The sequence below is a fragment of the Amblyraja radiata genome, chromosome 14 (genome assembly GCF_010909765.2).
Source record: "Amblyraja radiata isolate CabotCenter1 chromosome 14, sAmbRad1.1.pri, whole genome shotgun sequence".
In the NCBI taxonomy this organism is placed as follows: domain Eukaryota; kingdom Metazoa; phylum Chordata; class Chondrichthyes; order Rajiformes; family Rajidae; genus Amblyraja; species Amblyraja radiata.
Window position 1 is genome coordinate 36,868,027 of NC_045969.1, and position 14,028 is coordinate 36,882,054.

General features: G+C 40.6%; 1 protein-coding gene across 6 annotated transcripts in view; it reads right to left on the minus strand.

The window, feature by feature from the left end:
* zbtb20 (zinc finger and BTB domain containing 20) overlaps positions 1-14,028 on the minus strand; it is a 247,642-nt gene that overhangs the window by 57,125 nt on the left and 176,489 nt on the right. For 5 of the 6 annotated variants that reach the window (XM_033033147.1, XM_033033149.1, XM_033033151.1 and 2 more), the window contains one exon: positions 3,054-3,160. The gene's annotated coding sequence lies outside the window, so the exon portion shown is untranslated. Of the gene's footprint in view, positions 1-3,053; positions 3,161-7,103; positions 7,252-14,028 lie in introns of those variants that run through there. The other variant, XM_033033150.1, reaches the window with a different exon arrangement.

A 14,028-nucleotide genomic window follows, 5' to 3' on the forward strand; every position in this document is an offset into this window, starting at 1 on the left:
TTGCCTTCACCCTGTTGACCAACTTTGTGTGGCTGCACTTGAAACAAATTTATGCGGGTACCAAGTGCCACTATGTGCTGAAGTTCTATTTATCCCTGGTGCTGCGAAAGATGGACTTGTCCCAGTTGCCATGTAAGTTCCCAGGCAATTGGACATTGCCTAACTACCTATCCTTCATGGAAAAATATTTTGGGAGCATTCCACACTGCAGGAGTATACACTGAGTGTTGCTGTGAATAAAGTTTATTTTTGAAATAATAAAATAAATTATAGTAATTTTAAGACAATTTTCTTCCCAATAATAGTAGTTTCAATTCTTATGCATCGTACCAGGCATAGTTTTGCTATAACAAAATAAGTTGAGTAATAATAACCATACAAATAGAAATCAGACTAAATTCAAACCATTCAAACCATCAAATGCAGAAACCAGGACATTGCTGTCGATGGTCGAGTGCACTTAGTGGGCCGAAGGGCCTGTTTTCATGGTGCACCCCTACTCAGTGGATCTTGCTAATTTGACAGATCCAATTGTTGTAGTGTGTACAGAATGGAAACAGGTCCTTCAGATTTCAATTGCCAGTAGTAAAAATAATATTTCTTGTCAACTGAGCCAACTCTATTTTTCTTGCTTTCATTTGCTTTTCCTCCAAATAATTTGATATTGAGTTTTATATTATAACTGGTGCAGATTTGCACTGATGATCAGGGATATTTTAATGTGTTGATGAAAGAGATCCACAGTTGTCTGCCTTGTTTATACTTGTCCCAGAGGTTTTGAAGGAAGCGCAAAGTTTTTCTGATGTTTGTCTGGCAATAACTTGTTATTGACACAGATAAACACAACACATCTGTCCCACTTTTCTGAACACCACATACTAGTAAAAAATTAACAGATTGTTATATCAATAATTCACATGAAAAATGCACATCAAAATCAAGAAAAATCTGCAATTTCAGGCCAACTTGTTCACACACTGTTTCAGACAATGGTGCAGAGGAGGCCTACCTATCATACTATGTTTGCAAATTTGTACTACAGCAAGTAAGAATGTCATTGTTCTATCTGGGACATATGACAATAAAACACTCTTGACTCTACCTTTCACCTCTCAGATGGCAGGAAGCCCTCAACACAAGATTGTGGTGTGAAGAGATAGAGTATATGAATGGCAGCTTCTCTCAAGACTATGGAGACCAAGTAGACAACAATGTGGCAATGGAACTCATCATGATGGAGTATCTTACAGCAGCCTCAACGAAACAGAAGTCATAGTGGCTGTTCCAATAAAGCTTAGATGACTATCATTGCAATTTTGTCTATAAAGTGGAATGGGGCTTCCAGACACCTGTCCGAAACTATTCTCCAGCTGAGCTTTAATATAGTGGGCTTTGTTCTGCAAGAAAGAAACTTGATAACCTCTCCAGATGACACAGACTGGTTTGCACCATCATACATCATGTGTGGTATCACTTAGCCAGCCATCTGCATTACCACATCCCAGATTAGGGTGCTGCAATTGGCAACAAGACATTCAGAATCACTTTGAAGTCATCTTCTAAGGCCATCTGATATCCCTGAACAGAAGCTCAACAGCCTTCCACCTCCCAACCAATAGCCTCTGAGCTAGGATTTTTATCTCCTTCCTGCAAGTACATGGGTTTTGGTGTGGCACAGGTCCCTGATTGATGTCGATAACTTTTTTCAACGAAGTATTAACGCTGTGTTTAATGGCTGCATTTAATGGTTTGGTTTCAGATTTCTAGCATCTTCAATTTTTTGTGATTTTCCAGAATTGAATATTAAACTTGTAACTTTCAGTTGCTAAAAGAAGAAAAAAATCTTCTAGTTTGTGTCTCTTACCTCCCATTCCAACCCTATTTTCTCCTGCTTTAGTTTGCTTTCTCTAACCAACTTGATATTGAATTCAATATTTTAACTGGTACAGATTGGCTACGAGACCCCTGCCCAATAACCATATAAGCAAACTTGGAGGAAATTATTTCCCCCCCCCCATTCGTAAAGATGCTGGTCTGTTCAAAGGAAAACCTGCAAGATAATGTACTGTAAAACACTGAGAAACCACAATTGGAACATTTGGGAATACCGATGATTCAGCATCTGGCTCTGATTCCAGAGATTCCACAAAACTCACCTGGCTCCCCATGAACATTGAATTTGCTGTAAAATCTATCAGTCTGGCAGCAAAGTCCTGGCAATAGAGCTATACTGCATGTGCAGTTCATGGCATTTTGCACCATGATGGCTATGTGCAGTAACTAGCAATCTTCAATCAGTTTTATCTTTACAGGAGGAAGCAGTTGCACCATTTTGATTTGGTGGAAAGAGCCTCAATGTGGTTCCTGATGCACTTATGTAGATTTGGTGCATCTGACGTACTGATGGCACTTGTTATTGGGTCATAACGAGATACAGCACAGATACAGGTTCATGTTTGGGCAGACCATTTACACTAGTTCTACGTTAATCCCATTTTATTTTCCCCATAATCTCATTAATTTCTTCCCCTCCCAATCTACCACTAAGGAGGGGTTCTAGTGGTAAAATCCCAAAGACCAGAATTTAGTGGTAAAATCCCAAAGACCAGATCAATCACTCTCTTGCCTACTAGGGGAAATTAACAGTAGCCAATTAACCTACCAATATTCACGTATTTGTCATGTGTGAGGAAACCAGAGCTCCCATGGCAACCCATATGGTCACAGAGAGAACACCCAAATTTCAGAGAGGTAGCACCCAAGGTCAGGATTGAACCTGGCTCCGATTGAAGGCAGTGTCGCTGTTAGCTGCCCCATTATCTTGCTGTTGCTGTGACCTGTTATCAATGTTAAAACATGTTGATTGCGATAACTTCTTCCCATCAACCTCATCCTTTAAGACAGACCAACAAAATCAGCCTTACCCATACTATTTGATACGAACAGCATCGGCGGGTAAAGCTCTCTATACAAATGTTCCAAAAAGTATTATGATGCACCAAAAATACCTTGAAGTCAGGCAACAGTCAGAAATAATCAAAATTGAAACCAACCTGTACATGACCTCTTGAAATAATGCTGTCAAAAGGGTCTTCATGGGTTAGAACCAAACTATGGTGTGCAATGTCAGCATGTGATGATTGGAGATGGAAAGCAGGTCCTGTAAAAAAATGCAAGAATCCCAATTTAACATACAGTTTTTGCAGTTTAAAATGCTGCTAGCATGCCCTTCTGCTGTCAGTATCATTTGCTTTAACAACATGATGGGCAGTGCACTCATATCTGAATTTGCATAAGATTCTTATTTTGGCAGTGCACTCACTGTCCTAGTGGACTGCTAAAACCTCAAGCATGGGAGGGGTACTCCGAGTGAACTTCCCAGGCCCATCACTTAACGTTAAAGTGCCAATGGCTTCGGGTGGATGAGCATCGTGGGAGGATACTGAAATCTTGGGCCTCTTGGTCAAACAAAACACTTGTTCTACATTGGCTCCCGCAGTTATTGCAAACTTATTTTGCAACAGCAGAAGTTTTACATAGTTATCGCAAATACTCCTGGGCTTCAGTAAGATTTGAGAACATTGATTCAACGTTTGAACAGGTACTGTCTGCGTGGAGTTTGTACATTCACCCTGTGACCATGTGGGTTTTCTCTGGGTGCTCCAGTTTCTTCCCACATTCCATGGACGTGCAGGTTTGTAGGTTAATTGGTGCTAGTGTAGAATGCGAAAGCGGGATAACTAAAACTAGTGTATGGGTGATCCGAAGGGCCTGTTTCCACGTTGCTTCTCCAAATCTAAATCTAAAGTGACTATTTATTTGGCCAAACTGTCTATTTAAAAAAAAAAATTCAATGGCTCAGCTGACAACATAATTCCTTTTATTGCAGATCAACAATATAACTGAACATTTTAGAAACTGAAGTAATGTTAACTCTACATCTAGCAATGGCTGAAAAATAATTTCAAGCTGTGCCCTGCCACAATGGCATTTTCAGCTTTACAATATCAATGTTTTTTAAAAAAAGTTAATATATTAGCATCAACCTACAAAAACACCTAATCAGAATCTTTTGTAACATTTAGGAAATAAATCTAAAATCGTTATTTAGTTTGATTTTATTTTTCTCTATTGTTTTAACCCATTTCCATGTTTTCAAATTATATTTAAAGTCATGTTGTAGATCTTCAGGTTTTCAACACTGCCTCAAAGGTTGGAACATTTTCCAAGAATTCTTAAATTCATTAAAGGCATTTTGTATCAGCCAGGTGAAAATTCAAACTAAAATCAACATGGACATCATAGACAGAACAAGCTCACTTCATTGACGCACAAACATTCATCACATCAGAAAGAGACTGCCAAATGACAACTTGGCAACAGCTCCCACTGCCAAACAAAGCAAGCTGGTTTGTGGCTCTAAAAGCATTAAACATTATCTAGTTTAAAAATATTCTAATTTCACAAGTGTTGACAAGTTCAAAAGGTCTGCAATGGTTCTACTTTCACAAAAGACCTTTAGGTCATTTAATCCCAAGGGGAATAGTAGAGAAAAATAAATGAAGAACACAATTAATCACACTAGAACTTAAAATAAACGGAATCGTGAAGGATTGATTAATGGGAATTTTGTTATTTTATTTATCTTTTGAGTTTATTTATCTGTGAATTTGACTTGAAGACAAATTCTCTTTTGGTTGTCTATTTCGTCACATTTCGATAAAGAACAACCTGAGAGTAATTGAACAAATCATTGTGCAACTTTATATGGATCTAGGATACACAAGAATAAATCCTCACATGCTCACAGAACAAATCTATCCAGCCTGCCTCGTTTAGAGTGGCGAGGTCCCAGCTCTGCACTTCCCATGGGATGACAGGCTAGTTGACCTGTACTCCCCATATAAAAATCAACAATAAAAAGCCACAAGATTTTTGTTGCTGCAACTATATGGAAGACATGGTGCAGAACAACTATCTTCAACATAACTTCAGGATAGACAATTACGCTCTAATATGTTTTCCGGGGCAGCTCCTGATCGTTGTGGCCTCGTGCAGCAAAGGGAAAATAGCAAGCAACAACCCCAGAATGGTTGTGAAGGTAGCTAAGCCAAGGCCACAGGCTTACTGTAAAAACTGTAAACATACAACAGTTCCAAACATTCAAAAATAAAACTATTAAAAATTACCTATGCGACTAAACTGTTAAAGTTAAAATCAAAATGTGTAAAATTACACCACCAAAGTTGGGACCACGATTGCTTTCTGTTAGGAGCCTATCGGCAGAGTGTAGCTCAAATGACAGGATCAAGGAAATTAAGATTTGTACACATGGCAGCCCTCAAATGCTTTGGATTATCAACCTGGCCTGTACCGCGTAAAAAGGTTGTGCACCATGGATATGGATCAAAATTTTATATTTAGAGCTGAAGTGTCAAGCAACATAAATAGAGAAAACATGAATTTGAAGACTTAGACATACTTTGTATTTATCAGTAATGTTAAGACATCAAACCTATCAGATCCTTTAAATTCATTTAAATCAAAATTTAAGCATTTTAATTCTTATATATACACAAAAGGCGAGTGATATGTAATCAATCTTGAAATTCCTTAGGTAGCAAACCAGTGATTCAACTTACAACAACAGCAAAATTATAAAACTGGGTTAACAAAAATATAATTGAAACATAGGATTTTTTAACATTCAACATAACCTCAACCTTTTTTGTTTCCAGACTGTGGAAACCAAGAAAGTTGAGGGGAAAAAAGCACCAATTTATCTTCCTATCACTGGTAAAATTAACCTGCAACTCTGAACAAACAAAAATATTATTCATGTTTCTGCCATGAAGTTATGTAAACATTGCTCAGATTTAGTATTTAAAGAATTCTCTGTAAATATTTATAAATTAAAATATGTGGAAGCATAAAATTATACCTCTTGCATCCACAGTAAAGTCAAATTAAAATACCTTTTTGAATGAGAAAGTCACTTCAGTTTATACTTGTACACTCCTGATATAATTGCCAAAATGTATATTGTACTGTAATACATTTTGAAAATATTTGAGAAAGCAACATATTGAAAAGTTGTTTTAACACTAGTTTACGCATTTTCAAAAAGGATTACTAAATTAATCATGTCATAATGAGTCAAACAGTTCTGCTATGCTCAGGATGACATTTCAAACTCGTTTTTCCATAATAAACAATTCCCAAAGCTAATTGCATCATAAAATCATGAATTTGGTGGAGATATATTACCTTTCCTTTATTAACAAAATATGAAACGGGTATCAATAATTTTACTTTAGGAAAATCTGATTCTACATTTGCTTAAGTGTGAAGCTAGCTAAAGTTGGATTTGTTTAACACTTAAATGCTTTGTGCCTCTCAGATACACTTACAATAAACACATCTGCAGGGACGTTTGAGGGTTACTTAAATCCTTGCTGGCCTCAGTAAAAACAATGGTATTTATTTCTGGACATTTTCAAAATCCAATCTATTCAGATTATTGGTAAAGATGTTGAGTTTTAAAAATGTTGGCAATACTTTCTTCCCAGCAACTACCAGGTACACATCATTTCCCTTCAGCAAAATCCTTTTGAAACAAATGAAGCACTTCTGTACAAACAAGCTCAAGTTATAAAGTCATATGACATTCAATACTGCAGGAAGCTGAGCCAAGAGCCAACTAGTTTGGTTAAGATGAAAGACCCAGTGTACTTCTGGTCAAAGAGCTTTTTATGTATGTACGTTGTACGCAGGTCACCACAGAAAGAATTCAATGCAGTCAGCTATCGGCTTACATCATGGCTGTGCAGCAGATCCATACACTGCTTTGCACTGATCACAGGAACAAATGTTAAATACTTCTGTCTTTCCAGCCTGGCAACAATCCACGCATTACCCAGTACTAGGCTGCAAAAATTAAGCATCAGCTTATATACAGAACATAATTATAACATTTCAACAAAAGCGGATACTTTTATTCTCAACGTAGCCACCTGCTAGACACACTCAGGTGAACTCATAGTCTGATCACAAAGACATTACACACCATCCCCACAGCCATTTCAAATTTAGTTGCGACATACCACATGTTTAGCTGCCGTCTACCTGCTGTGCATATTAATAAGCCAAGTGTTGGTTTCCGAGACAAGGGCCATTTCCCTCAAATTCACCAAATCCAGCTGTAGATCTTTTGTTGATTTTTCCCCCCTTTCTTCTGAGACAGTATTCCTGAAAAATGGCTTCAGTGCTCCTTGGGACTGGTATTGATCCCCATCCCCCTTCTCTTTTCGTCCATGTGCTGCTCTAGTCTATCAATACTCCCAAGAGGTATTGGGTCAGTCTGCAATTTCAAAACCAGACACAATGCACATCAGTGTACCATGCTGTAATCTACACACAGTCCACGTAATACTGAATCAAGAGCGACACCGCAAGTCAGGTTAATCATCCCCAGTTTAATTAGCTGTGTAGCAGAGAAACAATCAAATCTGAAGGATTTTTCAGTGACCCTCCAAGTAAAAAATTAAACTGTGCGCTGGCTGAGCTACTGAAGATGACTGTGGCCACAAAATCAAACTAATAATACCAATAGATATCTATTTTTAAAATAATTAAATGCAGCATAAATTTGTCTTTACGGATTTTAGTCAATTAATTTGAAATTTAATAATATTAATAATATAAAACTAGGTCAAATAATACATCCTCCAAGTAAGACTAACAGATGAAGCTTGCAGTTTTTTAAAAAGTTTAAACTTTTGGGTGAATCCTGTAATAGTTTTAGCAGGATATATCAGTCATCTATAATCTTAAAGTATATAGAGTCATAGAGTGATACGGTGTGGAAACAGGCCCTTCGGCCCAACACGCCCAATCCGGCCAACAATGTCCCAGCTACCCTAGTCCCACTTGCCTGCGCTTGGTCCATAACCCTCCAAACCTGTCCTATCCATGTACCTGTCCAACTATTTCTTAAACAATGGGATAGTCCCAGCCTCAATTACCTCCTCTTGCAGCTTGTTCCATACACCCACCACCTTGGTGTAAAAAAGTTGCCCCTTGGATTCCTATTAAATCGTTTCCCTTTCACCTTGAACCTATGTCCTCTGGTCCTCGATTCCCCTACTCTGGGTAAAAGACTGTGCATCTACCCGATCTATTCCTCTCATGATTTTGTATACCTCTATAAGATCTCCCCTCATTCTCCTATGCTTCATGGAATAGAGATCCAGCCTACTTAACCTCTCCCTATAGGTCACACCCTCTAGTCCTGGCAACATCCTCGTAAATCGTTTCAGAACCTTTTCAAGCGTGACAATATCTTTCCTTTAACATGGTGCCCAGAACTGAACACAATATTCTAAATGCGGTCTCTACCGACGCCTTATACAACTGCAACATGAGCTCCCAACTTCTATATTCAATACTCTGACTGATGAAGGCCAAAGTACCAAAAGTCTTTTTGACCACCTTATCTACCTGTGACTCGACCTTCAAGGAACCATGCACCTGTACTCCTAGATCCGTCTGCTCTACAACACTACCCAGAGGCCTATCATTTATTGTGTAGGTCCTGCCCTTCTTCGATGTCCCAAAATGCAACACCTCACACTTCTCTGTATTAAATTCCATCAACCATTCCTCCGCCCACCCAGCCAATCGATCCAGATCCTGCTGCAATCGTTCACAACCTTCTTCACTATCTGCAAAACCACTAACTTTTGTATCAGCAGCAAACCTGCTAATTTTGTCCTGTATGTTCTCATCCAAATCATTGATGTATATGACAAACAGTAACGGGCCCAGCACCGAACCCTGTGGCACACCACTAGTCACAGGCCTCCATTCTGAGAATATAGCTTCTATATTTATCAAGATGCAGAATTCTCATTTATAATATGGCAGTACATTCTTCTGTGAACATACGTCACATATATACATATGTATTCGGAATCAATATCGTACTGTATATGAGATCACCAGGAGCAAAGTTTAAAATACTGCTGTGAACAACACTTTGCACAGGATACTGAATTTTACTGTAATAACCCAAAATGCAATGATGGTTTTGTTATTTGATGTTCAACTTACTGCAAATTTCTTTGCAACAGAAATGTATGTTAATAGAATCTGTTTTTAATCAGCTTAGACAAAGGCAACAATATTGCTCACAGGATAACTTCCTGCTTTGCCAATTTGTTTTGGTAAACAATCTCATTACAGTTCTCCAGTCTTGGATCGAGGAATCGCAAACCTACTGTACCTGAGAAAATTGTTTTTTTCCCCCTCCTTTAGCAACCAGATTAGCAATATCTTTGCCGTTTACATCAGCCAGTAATCAAAATCTGAAATCAACCAACTTGTGACCTCCCTGTGAAATTGGCAAACAAAATACTCCAAAAAGTAGTCCTTATTTCTTTACTCAATCTTTTAACTTTTACATTAAATTGGTTTAAAAAAAAAATCCAACAATGTCTTTCCTCCTAAATCAAGGTCAGACGTATATTGGAGTCAGATTGCTTTTAATGTTTAACATGAATTTATCTACAGCAGTGAAAGGATCAGAAAGATTAGGAATGTGCTCATGGACAAAGATTATAAGATAAATGCCTGTGGTAATCGCTTAGCAGAGGCAAATTCATGAACAAAGTCAATCAACATACTTTGTTTTACAAAATAGGCGAATGGTATCCATTTGATGTCAGGCAATTTCACGACTGCACACAAAATGTTGCTCGAGTGGTCTGTTCTAATTTTAGTATTAATCTGGGATGTCAGCATTCTCTTCATAAGGACATCCCAAACAACAAACCTGGAACACCATGTGCTGCTCATATTTTCTCATCAAATTTCAACAAGCAATTGCCTCCAACATAATCATTCTGGGGATAAAATTGGAAACCCCTTAAAAACAGGTCTGGGGATTGCTATAGGCAATTTATCCTTGAAATGTAGGTAGCACACCAACTTTGTGCTATCTATTGATTTATTTGACAGCTGTGTGTAATGCACCTCGCCTAGCACCACTTAGTCATTTAAGACTATTTAAATGAAAGCTAAGACTACCCAAGGCCAGTCTGTACTACCTAAAGGAGATGTGATGGTATGCATTCGTGTTTTTGTGTTTGGAGATCATGCCCCAGAACTTGCAGTCAAATGCTCATTAGCAAGAGTCAAGAGGGTTTTTAAATTTTTTTAAATTATAAAATGGAAAACAAAACCAAAAATTGCCAAGGTGGTATATGAAAGCGGGAAAAGACTTGCCGAGAAGAGAAAATAGACAGAAATTAGTTCTGTGGGTCAAGGAGAAGCTAACAACATGAATCTTCAACCAGAGGCCATAAGTGGTTGTTAATGAGAGCTTGATTTGTTGCACGATTATACCATTAAGGATGAGAGTTTAAGAAACTTCATCATATCCCACATCATTTAAGGCAGGATCTTACTGCAAACTGTAGATGATGAGAATATGAGATTACATATTCTTCTCTGCCAGAATTATTAAGAGTTGTCTGAATTTTGTCTTTGCTATGCCTTTAGCTAATGTGAAGAATAGAACCTGTTACAACATATTCAAAGGGTGAGAAGTCATCAAGCTAACATTTGCTTAAAGTTAGACGCAAGAAACTGCAGATGCTGGAATCTTGAGCAAACAAAAAACGTGCTGGAGTAAATCAGCAGGTAAGTCACTATTTCTGGAGAACATGGAAAAATACATTTCCGGTCAGGACCCTTCTTCAGACTGACAGGAGGGTGGGGGGGGGGGGAGGGATAAATATGAAGGACAAAGCTAGACACATGAGAATTGGAATGTGTTGGAGGGAACTGCAGATGCTGGTTTACACCGAAGATCGAGTGTCGGGGAGAGGGAGTTACAGAGATAAGGAAATGTAAGAGATCAAAAGAGGTGCAAATCTAGGAAAATGTGGACTAGACCATTGTTAGCTAGGGGAAGGTGCCAAAGCAAACAGAGATACAATGTGTTCAAAAAGGAACTGCAGATGCTGGAATATCGAAGGTACACAAAATTGCTGGAGAAACTCAGCGGGTGCAGCAGCATCTATGGAGCGAAGGAAATAGGCGACGTTTCGGGCCGAAACCCTTCTTCAGACTGATGGGGGGTGGGGGGGGGGAGAAGGAAGGAAAAGGGGAGGAGGAGGAGCCCGAGGGCGGGCGGATGGGAGGGTGGGAGGAGACAGCTAGAGGGTTAAGGAAGGGGAGGAGACAGCAAGGGCTAGCAAAATTGGGAGAATTCAATGTTAATGCCATCCGGACGCAAGGTCCCCAGACGGAATATGAGATACAATGTAATCAGAGGGACAGTCAGACTGCTCAGATATCTGGGAAGGGGGAGGGATGGAGAGAGAGGAAAAGCAAGGGTTACTTGTGGTCATATCGCTGCGGTGAAAGCTGCCCAAGCAAAATACAGTGCATTCAGAAAGTATTCAGGCCCCTTCACTCTTTCCACATTTTGTTACGTTATAGTTTTATTCTAAAATTGATTAAATTCATTTTTTTTAATCAGTGAAGAAAGCTAATGGCATGTTGACCTTCATAACAAGAGGAGTTGAGTATAGGAGCAAAGAGATCCTTTTACAGTTGTACAGGACCCTAGTGAGACCACACCTGGACTATTGTGTGCAGTTTAGGCCTCCAAATTTGAGGAAGACATTCTTGCTATTGAGGGAGTGCAGCGTATGTTCACGAGGTTAATTCCCAGGATGGCGGGACTCTCACATGTTGAAAGAATGGAGCGACTGGGCTTGTATACACTGGAATGGCGGCGCTGCCTTAGCAGCTGCGGCTCACCTTGTTCTTGTCTTGTTTTAGTTAATTTTTGGGTTTTTAGGTTGTGTATGTGTGTGGGTGTGGGGGGGGGGGAGAAACGTGTTTTGGTCTCTTCCTTCGGGGGGATGCGACTTCTCTTATCATATCCCCCGTCTCCGCCTGCGCCGAGGCCTAATAGCGGAGCAGGCAGCCTCGGGAGCTGGGGCAGTGTTCCAGCGGCAGCGGCGACCCGACCTCGGAGCTGTGTTGGCCCGACCTTGGAGGAGCGGCCACGGGCCCAGTGGACGACATCGTCGGGAGCTCACAGGTCACAGGTTGGTGACCTGTTTTTCCGGAGCTCCCGCAACAACAGCTTCGTCTGCTGGACTGGAGGGCGGCAGCTTCGACCGCCCCGGGCCGCGGAGTTTGAACCGGCCCGTTCGCGGTGCTTGGATTCAGCCGCGGGACTGACTTACCATCGCCCGGCGAGGTCACAACATCCGAAGCCTGGATCGCCTCGACGCAGAGGGAGAATAAGGAGTGAAGAAACAAAGACTTTAAGATTTTTGCCTTCCATCACAGTGAGGAGGTGCCTGGTGAACTCACTGTGGTGGATGTTAATTTGTCTTTATTGTGTTTTTGTCATTTTTATTATATGTATGACTGCAAGGCAACGAAATTTCATTCAGACCGAAAGGTCTGAATGACAATAAAGGCTACTTTGACTTTGAATTTAGAAGGATGAGAGGATACCTTATTGAAACATAAGATTATTAAGGGATTGGACACGCTCGAGGCAGGAAACATGTTCCCGATGTTGGGGGAGTCCAGAACCAGGGACCACAGTTTAAGAATAAGAGGTAGGCCATTTAGAACGGAGATGAGGGAAAACCTTTTAACCCAGAGAGTTGTGAATCTGTGGAATTCTCTGCCTCAGAAGGCAGTGAACACCTCCGCCGGGTTTGCAATAAACAATCTGATCTCCAGGTGGCTCAGCACTTCAACTCCCCCTCCCATTCCGAATCTGACCATTCTGTCCTCGGCGTCCTCCATGGCCAGAGTGAGGACCACCGTAAATTGGAGGAGCAGCGCCTCATATTTTGCTTGGGCAGTTTGCACCCCAGCGGTATGAACATTGACTTCTCTAATTTCAGGTAGTCCTTACTTTCTCCTCCCCTTCTCAGCTCTCCCTCAGCCCACTGGCTCCACCTCTTCCTTTCTTCTTCCCCCCCCCCCCCCCCCCCCCCCCCCCCCCCCCCGCCCTCACATCAGTCTGATGAAGGGTTTCGGCCCGAAACATTGCCTTTTTTCTTCGCTCCATAGATGCTGCCTCACCCGCTGAGTTTCTCCAGCATTTTTGTCTACCGCCAATTCTCTGGATGCTTTCAAGAGAGTTAGATAGAGCTCTTAAAGATAGTGGAGTCAAGGGATATGGGGAGAAGGCAGGAACGCCGTACAGATGGTGGATGATCAGGCATGGTCACAGTGAATGGTGGTGCTGGCTCGAAGGGCTGAATAACCTACTCCTGCATCTGTTGTCTATTGTCTATCAATCTACACACAATACCCCATTATTAAAAAAAAGTGAAAAAATGTGTCAAGAATTTTTGCAAAGTAATTAAAAATAAATAACTGTAATATCACATTTACATAAGTATTCAGACTCTTTAGTCAATACTTTGTTGAGACACCTTTGGCAGCGATTACGGCCTCAACTCTTCTTGAGTATGATGCTACGCTTGGCACACCTGTATTTGGGTAATTTCTCACATTCTTCTCTGCAGATCCTGTCAAGCTCTGTCAGGTTGGATGGGGAGCGGTGATGCACAGCTATTTTCAGGTCTCTCAAGTGATGTTCGATCGGGTTCAAGTCCGGGCTCTGACTGGGCCACTCGAGGACATTCACAAATTTGTCACAAATTTGTGTTATTTTGGCTGTGTGCTTAGGGTCGTTGTCCTGTTGGAAGGTGAACCTCCCCAATCTGATGTCCAGAACACTCTGGAGCAGGTTTTCATCAAGGATCTCTCTGTACTTTGCTCCGTTCATCTTTCCCTCGATCCTGACTAGTCTCCCAGTTCCTCCTGCTGAAAAACATCCCCACAGCATGATGCCGCCACCACCATGCTTCACCGTAGGTATTGTATAAGCCAGGTGATGAGCTGTGCCTGGTTTCCTCCAGACGTGATGCTTGGCATTCAGGCCAAAGAGTTCAATCTTGGTTTCATTAGACCAGAGAATCT